Source organism: Pleurodeles waltl, chromosome 5 (genome assembly GCF_031143425.1).
Source record: "Pleurodeles waltl isolate 20211129_DDA chromosome 5, aPleWal1.hap1.20221129, whole genome shotgun sequence".
NCBI lineage: Eukaryota > Metazoa > Chordata > Amphibia > Caudata > Salamandridae > Pleurodeles > Pleurodeles waltl.
This window is the reverse complement of record NC_090444.1, coordinates 1,611,330,611-1,611,345,766: the sequence shown is the minus strand read 5'-3', so window position 1 is coordinate 1,611,345,766 and position 15,156 is coordinate 1,611,330,611. Positions and strand designations below refer to the sequence as shown.

General features: G+C 48.4%; 1 protein-coding gene across 4 annotated transcripts in view; it reads right to left on the bottom strand.

Moving 5' to 3' along the window:
* GREB1 (growth regulating estrogen receptor binding 1) overlaps positions 1–15,156 on the bottom strand; it is a 932,876-nt gene that overhangs the window by 51,741 nt on the left and 865,979 nt on the right. The gene's annotated exons all lie outside the window — the stretch shown is intronic.

Below are 15,156 nucleotides of genomic sequence, written 5' to 3'. Positions count from 1 at the left end.
TAAGTAAAAATTAGGGACTGATAACAAAATAGTGTGCAGCTCCCAATATTAGGTAGTGCTCAAAAAGTTCAGGTGCCTCGTTATTTTTGTCTATGGGTCATGGTAGAGATTTTCCAGTAGAGAGACAGTCACAGGAACTACAGCACCCACAGCAGTCCCGATGTGTCTGATATTCACTGGCTGCGGGTTAGATAGAGTTGACAGAGGACCATATTTCAACCAGCGATAACTCTGGAACTGCTAAGGAAAGAATGACAGTTCACATAGTTCCAGAGTCACACCGAGACGCGCTTGATCTGCAGACAACGACCGGCTCACCGCCCCAACAGGGTCCCGAACCGAGGCTTATCAAGGCCTACCTTGCTCACCTTCATTTACTGGATCGCCATTTACCTACTGCCAGCCGTTCAAATCTCTACTACTCGCGTACAACACCATCGACTCTACCCAAAACTCACATTCCTGGCCAAATGGCCCAGCCTTGATAAAGTCACTTGTGTGACGAAACACGTGTTGGCTGTTTTTTTAAGACAACGCAAATCTGTGGCGAATTGGGCCTACAAATAAAGACAATTGCATCATCAACTGAGGACTTTTCAGATTTGTTATCCACGTCCGGAACCTGAACACCAGGGACACTTGTCCTTAATACGAACTGTGATTATACTATCCTGTGTGCCGTGGTCATACTGTTGTTAGTTCCAGAGTCAGAATGGTCATCTCTACCCAAGATTCAACAAAGGGGATTGAAGACCGAAATGGGAAGGTGCTCAGGTATAACCTTTTGAAATGAAACACGTTACTTTGCAAAAAGCTTGATTACAATAGCTTATAACTTCCATATTTTCTTCTTGTGCTGGCTCTGTTGACTGGAGGACCAGTGTCTGAGACGAGGTGTGAACCATCTCGGTCAGGTTTTTAGAAATAAGTTTGCTCAGCTAAATTGTTGTACTAGTGCAACTGCCGTATCTTAGTGAGGACATAGGCCCTCATCCTGACCTTGGCGGGCGGCGGAGGCCGCCCGCCAAAGTCCTGCCGTCAGGTTAACGTTCCGCGGTCGAAAGACCGCGGCGGTAATTCTGACATTCCCGCTGGGCTGGCGGGCGGCCGCCTTCAGGCCGCCCGCCAGCCCAGCGGGAAAGAGGCTTCCACGATGAAGCCGGCTCGGAATCGAGCCGGCGGAGTGGAAGCTGTGCGACGGGTGCAGTTGCACCCGTCGCGTATTTCACTGTCTGCGCAGCAGACAGTGAAATACATTTAGGGGCCCTCTTACGGGGGCCCCTGCAGTGCCCATGCCAGTGGCATGGGCACTGCAGGGGCCCCCAGGGGCCCCGCGACCCCCCCTACCGCCATCCGGTTCCCGGCGGGCGGACCGCCGGGAACTGGATGGCGGTAGGGGGGGTCGGAATCCCCTCAGCGGAAAACCGGCGGGAGACCGCCGGTTTTCCTGCACTGACCGCGGCCAAAGCGCCGCGGTCAGAATGCCCTGCGGGGCACCGCCGGTCTGTCGGCGGTGCTCCCGCCGACCCTGGCCCCGGCGGTCTAAGACCGCCGGGGTTAGAATCACCCCCATAGTCATGTTGAATATTAGAAACTTGTGCAATAGTGTATATATGTGTGTATTATTATGTGTGTCCTTCTTTGTCTTCAGGAGCTTGTCTCCATTGCAGGTGTAAGGAGGATACCTTTCTGGTTCTGTGATCCACATATTATTTTTGCAAAAAAATACTGTTTCAGACTTAGCCAAAAATTGAAGTCAGAGGTTTGTTGAACAATCAGTATAGGTCATTTTGGCCCTTTGTCTGAAGACCCAATACTATGGGACACAACCACATCACAGTGAATAAGGGATTGGGCTTGACTCTCAGAATGCAGACACTTGCACTACAATAAAGAGACTGGGCTAACTGTCTTCACCATCACCAGGTATGCCAGCTTAATAGAATGGGGTGAAGTCTGTTCTACAGGTGGAATGCCAATACTGACATAGCCAGTCCAGCACAAAGGAGACCACCATCTTGCAAAAACATGCAGGTGGAGGTGGGATCCAATGGAACCTAGCACCCACTAGTTTAGCAACACAAAGGCAGTAAAACACGCACTGCACACCTTCCATGTATCCCTTCATGTATGTCCTATACCTGATGAAGGCAAAGGACTCCAGTTATGGGAACTGAACGGACTATTACGTGGGACAACCATTAGCTGTCCCCCCACATTGGTACAGGTAAATGGTATGTGCCTCTGACTTTAAACACCCGGTCACAACATAGCCTGCAATAGCCACTCGCATACAAACAGGTACACTTTGGGTGTCCTCTGGCATCAAAGCACAACTCTAATGCTGACAAAAATGTACAGTAAAGGAAAAAACTCCAGTGGACTCATATACGTTTTCAAGCTCAGTGATGGAAAACACACAGGGCTGTCCAGAACTGTGTAAGACAAGGCTGCACAGCTGCATAATGCCATGGACATCTCATGTAATCTAAACACAAAATATATATTTTTCAATCTCTCATGACTGGCTCATGGGTTTAGAATAAGTGTCATTATTCAGCATTCAGCATTTTCTTTTCACTTCCCTGTACTTTAGTGGAAAGAAATCTGCCGAACATGATCCAATCTGAATGGGTGAAAATTAAGTTTTGGTCAAGGTTGTTTCAAATGATATATAGAATAGGTAAGCACAACAATATAATGTCACTCTGTAAATTGTATATTTAAAGTTGCAAAGAGTGACTTCATTGTCGCAATGTCTTAAAATGACCTGATTCAAAAAGATGTGTAACAAGAAAGATTGACAGCCCTTCTGGTTTAACCAAAGACATGAGGCAGAAATCAGAAAATGCCTTCATGCTACTTGGCCCTGAAACAATGACAAGCTGTTTTGTGAGGTGTGGACTTCTTTATGCTTTAGGCCAATGTATTATAATACCCCTTTTCTGACACTAAATAACTCCAGATGTTCATAAGTGATTGTGGTGCCTATGTCTGGAGTTACAGTTAAATTGGGGGTTACTATGCAATCTCCTTGGTAAAAAGTGCTGTTTTCCTCTGATGTCCCAGGGTCACCAATACCACTGTACTTCAGTTGGAGAAGTAAGTCAGTCACTTTAAGTATTTGACTCTGCGGGAGTACCCAAGTCAAATAATAAAGGCTTGATTTAGGATGTGGCAGTGGTTAGTGGCCCAGGTATAGAACAAAGGAGTAAATAACACTCAGACTAAGGCCCATATTTATACGTTTTGGTGCAAAACTGTGCTAACGCAGTTTTGTGTCAAAAGGTTTATCGCCGGTGTAGGAAGTAGGCTCTGTATGTGCTATTTCAAAGTAAGGAATAGCATGCACAGAGTCCAAGGGTTCCCCTTAGAGGTAAAATAGTGGTAAAAATAGATAATACTAATGCTCTATTTTGTGGTAGTGTGGTCGAGCAGTAGGCTTATCCAAGGAGTAGTGTTAAGCATTTGTTGTACATACACATAGACAATAAATGAGGTACACACACTCAGAGACAAATCCAGCCAATAGGTTTTGTATAGAAAAATATATTTTCTTAGTTTATTTTAAGAACCACAGGTTCAAATTTAACATGTAATATCTTGTTTGAAAGGTATTGCAGGTAAGTACATTAGGAACTTTGAATCATTTCAATTGCATGTATACTTTTCAAGTTATTGACAAATAGCTATTTCAAAAGTGGACACTTAGTGCAATTTTCACAGTTCCTGGGGGAGGTAAGTTTTTGTTAGTTTTACCAGGTAAGTAAGACACTTACAGGGTTCAGTTCTTGGTCCAAGGTAGCCCACCGTTGGGGGTTCAGAGCAACCCCAAAGTTACCACACCAGCAGCTCAGGGCCGGTCAGGTGCAGAGTTCAAAGTGGTGCCCAAAACGCATAGGCTAGAATGGAGAAAAGGGGGTGCCCCGGTTCCGGTCTGCTTGCAGGTAAGTACCCGCGTCTTCGGAGGGCAGACCAGGGGGATTTTGTAGGGCACCGGGGGGGACACAAGCCCACACAGAAATTTCACCCTCAGCGGCGCGGGGGCGGCCGGGTGCAGTGTTAGAACAAGCGTCGGGTTCGCAATGGAAGTCAATGAGAGATCAAGGGATCTCTTCAGCGCTGCAGGCAGGCAAGGGGGGCTTCCTCGGGGAAACCTCCACTTGGGCAAGGGAGAGGGACTCCTGGGGGTCACTTCTGCAGTGAAAGTCCGGTCCTTCAGGTCCTGGGGGCTGCGGGTGCAGGGTCTTTTCCAGGCGTCGGGACTTAGGTTTCAGAGAGTCGCGGTCAGGGGAAGCCTCGGGATTCCCTCTGCAGGCGGCGCTGTGGGGGCTCAGGGGGGACAGGTTTTGGTACTCACAGTCGGAGAGTAGTCCGGGGGTCCTCCCTGAGGTGTTGGTTCTCCACCAGCCGAGTCGGGGTCGCCGGGTGCAGTGTTGCAAGTCTCACGCTTCATGCGGGGAGATTGCAGGGTTCTTTAAAGCTGCTTCTTTGGATAAAGTAGCAGTCTTTTTGGAGCAGGTCCGCTGTCCTCGGGAGTTTCTTGTCGTCGTCGAAGCAGGGCAGTCCTCAGAGGATTCAGAGGTCGCTGGTCCCTTTGGAAGGCGTCGCTGGAGCAGAGTTCTTTGGAAGGCAGGAGACAGGCCGGTGAGTTTCTGGAGCCAAGGCAGTTGTTGTCTTCTGGTCTTCCTCTGCAGGGGTTTTCAGCTAGGCAGTCCTTCTTCTTGTTGTTGCAGGAATCTAATTTTCTAGGGTTCAGGGTAGCCCTTAAATACTAAATTTAAGGGCGTGTTTAGGTCTGGGGGGTTAGTAGCCAATGGCTACTAGCCCTGAGGGTGGGTACACCCTCTTTGTGCCTCCTCCCAAGGGGAGGGGGTCACAATCCTAACCCTATTGGGGGAATCCTCCATCTGCAAGATTTGCAAGATATGCAAAAGTTAGAGTCACCTCAGCTCAGGACACCTTAGGGGCTGTCCTGACTGGCCAGTGACTCCTCCTTGTTGCTTTCTTTGTTCCCTCCAGCCTTGCCGCCAAAAGTGGGGGCCGTGGCCGGAGGGGGCGGGCAACTCCACTAAGCTGGAGTGCCCTGCTGGGCTGTGACAAAGGGGTGAGCCTTTGAGGCTCACCGCCAGGTGTTACAGCTCCTGCCTGGGGGAGGTGTTAGCATCTCCACCCAGTGCAGGCTTTGTTACTGGCCTCAGAGTGACAAAGGCACTCTCCCCATGGGGCCAGCAACATGTCTCTAGTGTGGCAGGCTGCTGGAACTAGTCAGCCTACACAGACAGTCGGTTAAGTTTCAGGGGGCACCTCTAAGGTGCCCTCTGGGGTGTATTTTGCAATAAAATGTACACTGGCATCAGTGTGCATTTATTGTGCTGAGACGTTTGATACCAAACTTCCCAGTTTTCAGTGTAGCCATTATGGTGCTATGGAGTTCGTGTTTGACAAACTCCCAGACCATATACTCTTATGGCTACCCTGCACTTACAATGTCTAAGGTTTTGTTTAGACACTGTAGGGGTACCATGCTCATGCACTGGTACCCTCACCTATGGTATAGTGCACCCTGCCTTAGGGCTGTAAGGCCTGCTAGAGGGGTGACTGACCTATACTTGCATAGGCAGTGAGAGGCTGGCATGGCACCCTGAGGGGAGTGCCATGTCGACTTACTCGTTTTGTTCTCACTAGCACACACAAGCTGCCAAGCAGTGTGTCTGTGCTGAGTGAGAGGTCTCCAGGGTGGCATAAGACATGCTGCAGCCCTTAGAGACCTTCCTTGGCATCAGGGCCCTTGGTACTAGAAGTACCAGTTACAAGGGACTTATCTGGATGCCAGGGTCTGCCAATTGTGGATACAAAAGTACAGGTTAGGGAAAGAACACTGGTGCTGGGGCCTGGTTAGCAGGCCTCAGCACACTTTCAATTGTAAACATAGCATCAGCAAAGGCAAAAAGTCAGGGGGCAACCATGCCAACGAGGCATTTCCTTACACAACCCCCCCCAAACGAAAGAGGATGAGACTAACCTTTCCCAAGAGAGTCTTCATTTTCTAAGTGGAAGAACCTGGAAAGGCCATCTGCATTGGCATGGGCAGTCCCAGGTCTGTGTTCCACTATAAAGTCCATTTCCTGTAGGGAGATGGACCACCTCAACAGTTTAGGATTTTCACCTTTCATTTGCATCAGCCATTTGAGAGGTCTGTGGTCAGTTTGAACTAGGAAGTGAGTCCCAAAGAGGTATGGTCTCAGCTTCTTCAGGGACCAAACCACAGCAAAGGCCTCCCTCTCAATGGCACTCCAACGCTGCTCCCTGGGGAGTAACCTCCTGCTAATGAAAGCAACAGGCTGGTCAAGGCCATCATCATTTGTTTGGGACAAAACTGCCCCTATCCCATGTTCAGAGGCATCTGTCTGCACAATGAACTGCTTAGAATAATCTGGAGCTTTTAGAACTGGTGCTGAGCACATTGCTTGTTTCAGGGTGTCAAAGGCCTGTTGGCATTCCACAGTCCAGTTCACTTTCTTGGGCATTTTCTTGGAGGTGAGTTCAGTGAGGGCTGTCACAATGGATCCATATCCCTTCACAAACCTCCTGTAGTACCCAGTCAAGCCAAGGAATGCCCTGACTTGAGTCTGGGTTTTTGGAGCTACCCAGTCCAGAATAGTCTGGATCTTGGGTTGGAGTGGCTGAACTTGGCCTCCACCTACAAGGTGGCCCAAGTAAACCACAGTTCCCTGCCCTATCTGGCATTTGGATGCCTTGATAGAGAGGCCTGCAGTTTGCAGAGCCTTCAAAACCTTCTTCAGGTGGACCAGGTGATCCTGCCAGGTGGAGCTAAAGACAGCAATATCATCAAGATAAGCTGTGCTAAAGGACTCCAAGCCAGCAAGGACTTGATTCACCAACCTTTGGAAGGTGGCAGGGGCATTCTTTAAACCAAAGGGCATAACAGTAAACTGATAATGCCCATCAGGTGTGGAGAATGCTGTTTTCTCTTTTGCTCCAGGTGCCATTTTTATTTGCCAGTACCCTGCTGTCAAGTCAAAGGTACTTAGGAATTTGGCAGCACCTAATTTATCTATGAGCTCATCAGCTCTAGGAATTGGATGAGCATCTGTCTTGGTGACAGAATTGAGCCCTCTGTAGTCCACACAAAACCTCATCTCTTTCTTTCCATCTTTGGTGTGAGGTTTGGGGACTAAGACCACTGGGCTAGCCCAGGGGCTGTCAGAGCGCTCAATTACTCCCAATTCCAGCATCTTGTGGACTTCCACCTTAATGCTTTCCTTAACATGGTCAGACTGTCTAAAGATTTTGTTCTTGACAGGCATGCTGTCTCCTGTGTCCACATCATGGGTACACAGGTGTGTCTGACCAGGGGTTAGGGAGAAGAGTTCAGGAAACTGTTGTAGGACTCTCCTACAATCAGCTTGCTGTTGGCCAGAGAGGGTGTCTGAGTAGATCACTCCATCTACTGAGCCATCTTTTGGGTCTGATGACAGAAGATCAGGGAGAGGTTCACTCTCTGCCTCCTGATCCTCATCTGTTACCATCAACAGATTCACATCAGCCCTGTCATGGAAGAGCTTAAGGCGGTTCACATGGATCACCCTCTTGGGGCTCCTGCTTGTGCCCAGGTCCACCAGGTAGGTGACCTGACTCTTCCTTTCTAGCACTGGGTAAGGGCCACTCCATTTGTCCTGGAGTGCCCTGGGAGCCACAGGCTCCAGAACCCAGACTTTCTGCCCTGGTTGGAACTCAACCAGTGCAGCCTTTTGGTCATACCAAAACTTCTGGAGCTGTTGGCTGGCCTCAAGGTTTTTGGTTGCCTTTTCCATGTACTCTGCCATTCTAGAGCGAAGGCCAAGTACATAGTCCACTATGTCTTGTTTAGGCTCATGAAGAGGTCTCTCCCAGCCTTCTTTAACAAGAGCAAGTGGTCCCCTTACAGGATGACCAAACAGAAGTTCAAAGGGTGAGAATCCTACTCCCTTCTGTGGCACCTCTCTGTAAGCAAAAAGCAGACATGGCAAGAGGACATCCCATCTCCTTTTGAGTTTTTCTGGGAGCCCCATGATCATGCCTTTTAATGTCTTGTTGAATCTCTCAACTAAGCCATTAGTTTGTGGATGGTATGGTGTAGTGAATTTGTAAGTCACTCCACACTCATTCCACATGTGCTTTAGGTATGCTGACATGAAGTTGGTACCTCTGTCAGACACCACCTCCTTAGGGAAACCCACTCTGGTAAAGATACCAATGAGGGCCTTGGCTACTGCAGGGGCAGTAGTCGACCTAAGGGGAATAGCTTCAGGATACCTAGTAGCATGATCCACTACTACTAGGATGTACATATTTCCTGAGGCTGTGGGAGGTTCCAGTGGACCAACTATGTCCACACCCACTCTTTCAAAGGGGACCCCCACCACTGGAAGTGGAATGAGGGGGGCCTTTGGGTGCCCACCTGTCTTACCACTGGATTGACAGGTGGGGCAGGAGAGGCAAATCTCCTTAACCTTCTGGGACATATTGGGCCAGTAGAAGTGGTTGACTAACCTCTCCCACGTCTTGGTTTGTCCCAAATGCCCAGCAAGGGGAATATCATGGGCTAAGGTCAGAATAAACTCTCTGAACGACTGAGGCACTACCACTCTCCTAGTGGCACCAGGTTTGGGGTCTCTGGCCTCAGTGTACAGGAGTCCATCTTCCCAATAGACCCTATGTGTTCCATTTTTCTTGCCCTTGGACTCTTCAGCAGCTTGCTGCCTAAGGCCTTCAAGAGAGGGACAGGTTTCTTGTCCCTTACACAGCTCCTCCCTTGAGGGTCCCCCTGGGCCTAAGAGCTCAACCTGATAAGGTTCAAGCTCCAAAGGCTCATTTCCCTCAGAGGGCAGAACTTCTTCCTGAGAAGAGAGGTTCTCTTTTTCTGACTGTGTTGCAGTTGGTTTCCCAACTGACTTTCCTTTTCTCTTGGTAGGCTGGGCCATTTTTCCAGACTCCAGCTCTACTTTTTCACCCTGCGCCTTGCATTGTGCTCTTGTTTTTACACACACCAGTTCAGGGATACCCAGCATGGCTGCATGGGTTTTTAGCTCTACCTCAGCCCATGCTGAGGACTCCAGGTCATTTCCAAGCAGACAGTCTACTGGGATGTTTGAGGAGACCACCACCTGTTTCAGGCCATTGACCCCTCCCCATTCTAAAGTTACCATTGCCATGGGATGTGCTTTAGTTTGATTGTCAGCATTGGTGACTGTATAAGTTTTTCCAGTCAGGTATTGGCCAGGGGAAACCAGTTTCTCTGTCACCATGGTGACACTGGCACCTGTATCCCTCAGGCCCTCTACACTTGTCCCATTAATAAAGAGCTGCTGCCTGTATTTTTGCATGTTAGGCGGCCAGGCAGCTAGTGTGGCTAAATCCACCCCACCCTCAGAGACTAGAGTAGCTTCAGTGTGGACCCTGATTTGCTCTGGGCACACTGTTGATCCCACTTGGAGACTAGCCATTCCAGTGTTACCTGGATTGGAGTTTGGAGTGGAACTTTTCTTGGGACAGGCCTTGTCTCCAGTTTGGTGTCCAGACTGGCTACAGTTTCGACACCAGGCCTTTTTGGGATCAAAGTTTTTACCCTTGTACCCAGGATTGTTTTGTGAAGAGGCTCTGGGCCCACCCTCCTGTGCAGGTTTTTGGGGGCCTGTAGAAGACTCTTTACTATTTTTATTTTTGGCTGTCTCACCACCTTTCCCCTGGGGAGGTTTTGTGACCCCTTTCTTTTGGTCACCCCCTGTGGAAGTTTTGGTCACCCTAGTCTTGACCCAATGGTCCGCCTTCTTTCCCAATTCTTGGGGAGAAATTGGTCCTAGGTCTACCAGATGCTGATGCAGTTTATCATTGAAACAATTACTTAACAGGTGTTCTTTCACAAATAAATTGTACAGCCCATCATAATTACTTACACCACTGCCTTGAATCCAACCATCTAGTGTTTTTACTGAGTAGTCTACAAAGTCAACCCAGGTCTGGCTCGAGGATTTTTGAGCCCCCCTGAATCTAATCCTATACTCCTCAGTGGAGAATCCAAAGCCCTCAATCAGGGTACCCTTCATGAGGTCATAAGATTCTGCATCTTTTCCAGAGAGTGTGAGGAGTCTATCCCTACACTTTCCTGTGAACATTTCCCAAAGGAGAGCACCCCAGTGAGATCTGTTCACTTTTCTGGTTACACAAGCCCTCTCAAAAGCTGTGAACCATTTGGTGATGTCATCACCATCTTCATATTTAGTTACAATCCCTTTAGGGATTTTCAACATGTCAGGAGAATCTCTGACCCTATTTATGTTGCTGCCACCATTGATGGGTCCTAGGCCCATCTCTTGTCTTTCCCTCTCTATGGCTAGGATCTGTCTTTCCAAAGCCAATCTTTTGGCCATCCTGGCTAACTGGATGTCCTCTTCACTGGAGTTATCCTCAGTGATTTCAGAGGTGTTGGTCCCTCCTGTGAGGGAACCAGCATCTCTGACTATTATTTGTGGAGTCAGGGCTTGAGTAGCCCTGCTCTCCCTAAGTAGGACTGGAGGGGGGGAATTTCCCTCCAAGTCACTATCTTCATCCTCTGAGTTGCCACCCTCAGAGGGGTTGGCCTTTTCAAACTCTGCCAAAAGCTCCTGGAGCTGTACTTTGGTAGGTTTGGGGCCCATTGTTATTTTCTTTAGTTTACAGAGTGACCTTAGCTCTCTCATCTGTAGATGGAGGTAAGGTGTGGTGTCGAGTTCCACCACAGTCACATCTGTGCTAGACATTTTGCTTCTAAAAGTTGGAATACTTTTTAAGAATCTAAAACTGGTTCTAGAATCTAATTCTAACTTTTACCAAACTTTTAAACTCTAAAAGAAATGCTAAACAGGATCTAACACAAGGCCCTAGCAGGTCTTTTAAGAATTTAGAAAACTTTTCAAATTGCAAAAATCAATTTCTAATGACAATTTTGGAATTTGTCGTGTGATCAGGTATTGGCTGAGTAGTCCAGCAAATGCAAAGTCTTGTACCCCACCGCTGATCCACCAATGTAGGAAGTTGGCTCTGTATGTGCTATTTCAAAGTAAGGAATAGCATGCACAGAGTCCAAGGGTTCCCCTTAGAGGTAAAATAGTGGTAAAAATAGATAATACTAATGCTCTATTTTGTGGTAGTGTGGTCGAGCAGTAGGCTTATCCAAGGAGTAGTGTTAAGCATTTGTTGTACATACACATAGACAATAAATGAGGTACACACACTCAGAGACAAATCCAGCCAATAGGTTTTGTATAGAAAAATATCTTTTCTTAGTTTATTTTAAGAACCACAGGTTCAAATTTAACATGTAATATCTTGTTTGAAAGGTATTGCAGGTAAGTACATTAGGAACTTTGAATCATTTCAATTGCATGTATACTTTTCAAGTTATTGACAAATAGCTATTTCAAAAGTGGACACTGCAATTTTCACAGTTCCTGGGGGAGGTAAGTTTTTGTTAGTTTTACCAGGTAAGTAAGACACTTACAGGGTTCAGTTCTTGGTCCAAGGTAGCCCACCGTTGGGGGTTCAGAGCAACCCCAAAGTTACCACACCAGCAGCTCAGGGCCGGTCAGGTGCAGAGTTCAAAGTGGTGCCCAAAACGCATAGGCTAGAATGGAGAAAAGGGGGTGCCCCGGTTCCGGTCTGCTTGCAGGTAAGTACCCGCGTCTTCGGAGGGCAGACCAGGGGGATTTTGTAGGGCACCGGGGGGGACACAAGCCCACACAGAAATTTCACCCTCAGCGGCGCGGGGGCGGCCGGGTGCAGTGTTAGAACAAGCGTCGGGTTCGCAATGGAAGTCAATGAGAGATCAAGGGATCTCTTCAGCGCTGCAGGCAGGCAAGGGGGGGGTTCCTCGGGGAAACCTCCACTTGGGCAAGGGAGAGGGACTCCTGGGGGTCACTTCTGCAGTGAAAGTCCGGTCCTTCAGGTCCTGGGGGCTGCGGGTGCAGGGTCTTTTCCAGGCGTCGGGACTTAGGTTTCAGAGAGTCGCGGTCAGGGGAAGCCTCGGGATTCCCTCTGCAGGCGGCGCTGTGGGGGCTCAGGGGGGACAGGTTTTGGTACTCACAGTCGGAGAGTAGTCCGGGGGTCCTCCCTGAGGTGTTGGTTCTCTACCAGCCGAGTCGGGGTCGCCGGGTGCAGTGTTGCAAGTCTCACGCTTCTTGCGGGGAGTTGCAGGGTTCTTTAAAGCTGCTTCTTGAAACAAAGTTGCAGTCTTTTTGGAGCAGGTCCGCTGTCCTCGGGAGTTTCTTGTCGTCGTCGAAGCAGGGCAGTCCTCAGAGGATTCAGAGGTCGCTGGTCCCTTTGGAAGGCGTCGCTGGAGCAGAGTTCTTTGGAAGGCAGGAGACAGGCCGGTGAGTTTCTGGAGCCAAGGCAGTTGTTGTCTTCTGGTCTTCCTCTGCAGGGGTTTTCAGCTAGGCAGTCCTTCTTCTTGTTGTTGCAGGAATCTAATTTTCTAGGGTTCAGGGTAGCCCTTAAATACTAAATTTAAGGGCGTGTTTAGGTCTGGGGGGTTAGTAGCCAATGGCTACTAGCCCTGAGGGTGGGTACACCCTCTTTGTGCCTCCTCCCAAGGGGAGGGGGTCACAATCCTAACCCTATTGGGGGAATCCTCCATCTGCAAGATGGAGGATTTCTAAAAGTTAGAGTCACCTCAGCTCAGGACACCTTAGGGGCTGTCCTGACTGGCCAGTGACTCCTCCTTGTTGCTTTCTTTGTTCCCTCCAGCCTTGCCGCCAAAAGTGGGGGCCGTGGCCGGAGGGGGCGGGCAACTCCACTAAGCTGGAGTGCCCTGCTGGGCTGTGACAAAGGGGTGAGCCTTTGAGGCTCACCGCCAGGTGTTACAGCTCCTGCCTGGGGGAGGTGTTAGCATCTCCACCCAGTGCAGGCTTTGTTACTGGCCTCAGAGTGACAAAGGCACTCTCCCCATGGGGCCAGCAACATGTCTCTAGTGTGGCAGGCTGCTGGAACTAGTCAGCCTACACAGACAGTCGGTTAAGTTTCAGGGGGCACCTCTAAGGTGCCCTCTGGGGTGTATTTTGCAATAAAATGTACACTGGCATCAGTGTGCATTTATTGTGCTGAGAAGTTTGATACCAAACTTCCCAGTTTTCAGTGTAGCCATTATGGTGCTATGGAATTCGTGTTTGACAAACTCCCAGACCATATACTCTTATGGCTACCCTGCACTTACAATGTCTAAGGTTTTGTTTAGACACTGTAGGGGTACCATGCTCATGCACTGGTACCCTCACCTATGGTATAGTGCACCCTGCCTTAGGGCTGTAAGGCCTGCTAGAGGGGTGACTGACCTATACTTGCATAGGCAGTGAGAGGCTGGCATGGCACCCTGAGGGGAGTGCCATGTCGACTTACTCGTTTTGTTCTCACTAGCACACACAAGCTGGCAAGCAGTGTGTCTGTGCTGAGTGAGAGGTCTCCAGGGTGGCATAAGACATGCTGCAGCCCTTAGAGACGTTCCTTGGCATCAGGGCCCTTGGTACTAGAAGTACCAGTTACAAGGGACTTATCTGGATGCCAGGGTCTGCCAATTGTGGATACAAAAGTACAGGTTAGGGAAAGAACACTGGTGCTGGGGCCTGGTTAGCAGGCCTCAGCACACTTTCAATTGTAAACATAGCATCAGCAAAGGCAAAAAGTCAGGGGGCAACCATGCCAAGGAGGCATTTCCTTACAGCCGGCTTGCGTCATTCCAAAGAGCCAGCAAGGCACCAAATTTATGTAATGCTGCAATCCGGTGCTAAGTTTGGGCTACCGTCAGAAAAAATGACGTTAGCCGGGTGGGGGTGGCGATAGGGGTGAAGGGGTTTTGCCTCAAAAAATGATGCTCGGCTGGTTAGAGGCAAACAAAATGCCATTATCCCCCCTTGTGCTATTTCCTTATGCACAACCATCCTAACACGACTCCTGTCTTAGACAGGAGTCATGCCCACCACCACAATGGTCCCCTGTGCATGGCCATTGCACCCCTTGTTGGGCCCTCTGGTGAGGGTAGGGGTGTTCCTGGGGCTTGGGTTGGGCACCTATGGGCCCATTCCATGGTGTTTGACCATGGAAATGGGCCTACAGGTCCCCTAATGCCTGGTGTGACCCAGGGGTTAAATACTGACGCTAAGCAGGATTAGCGCCATTTTTTAGGCCCGCCTCTCACCCTTGCACCAATTTTGCACGGGGGATAAATAAGGCACTACGGGCTTAGAGTCATTTTTTGGACAGGAACACTTGGCTCTAGCGTCAAAATATAAATATGGAGTTAAGTTTGTACCTTTTTTGCGAGAAAAAAAATTATGATGCACAAATGGCACAAATAGAGTATAAATATGCCCCTAAATGTACAGCTTGTATTATATCTTCAAAGATAAATAACCTAATTAAAAAGTGCTATTGAAAATATTATACACAAACCGAACCTTAAGGTGAAGCACGTCTAGAGCCAAGATATGTCCCCAAACATTTGTAGAGTGTATGCACGTGTGGGCACGCTTTACCTCTAAAGTCATAAAACTCAAAAGCACGCCCAACAATTTGTTGGATCGTGAGCAGTGTTAATCATGAGGCAACATATCCTAGAGACAAGGTTCAAACAAGCATTAAAGAATACTGTCAGTAATAAAGGATTGACTTAATATGTCGGCTCCAGGGCGAAATTCAGAGAAACCATAAAAGTTTATTAAAAAATTCAAGTCTACAATACAGGGTAACGGAATGCATAAACTACTGATTTACAGATAATTCAGTTGCCATAAAAGCCATCAATTCGGGATTATACAGAATAGTGACAAAATTAGAGAAATGTAAGTCCCAAATGTGCAGAAAAATCAGTAAGAAATCAGATAGCAGTTCTAGAAAACCCCCAAGAAGATCTGCCTTGCACTCAAATTAGTTGATTTATATAGCAACTTTCTCCATAAAGGAGTACAAAACCGCAAAGGCACTGTGGCGCAAGCAAAGAAGGAAAATGTTACTTACCATTAGACATCTGTTTGTGGCATGTAGTGCTGTAGATTCACATGCTATGCATAAGCTCACCATCTAGTGTTGAGTTCGTAGTACAACTTGTTTTTGTTCTAAGAAAGTTTT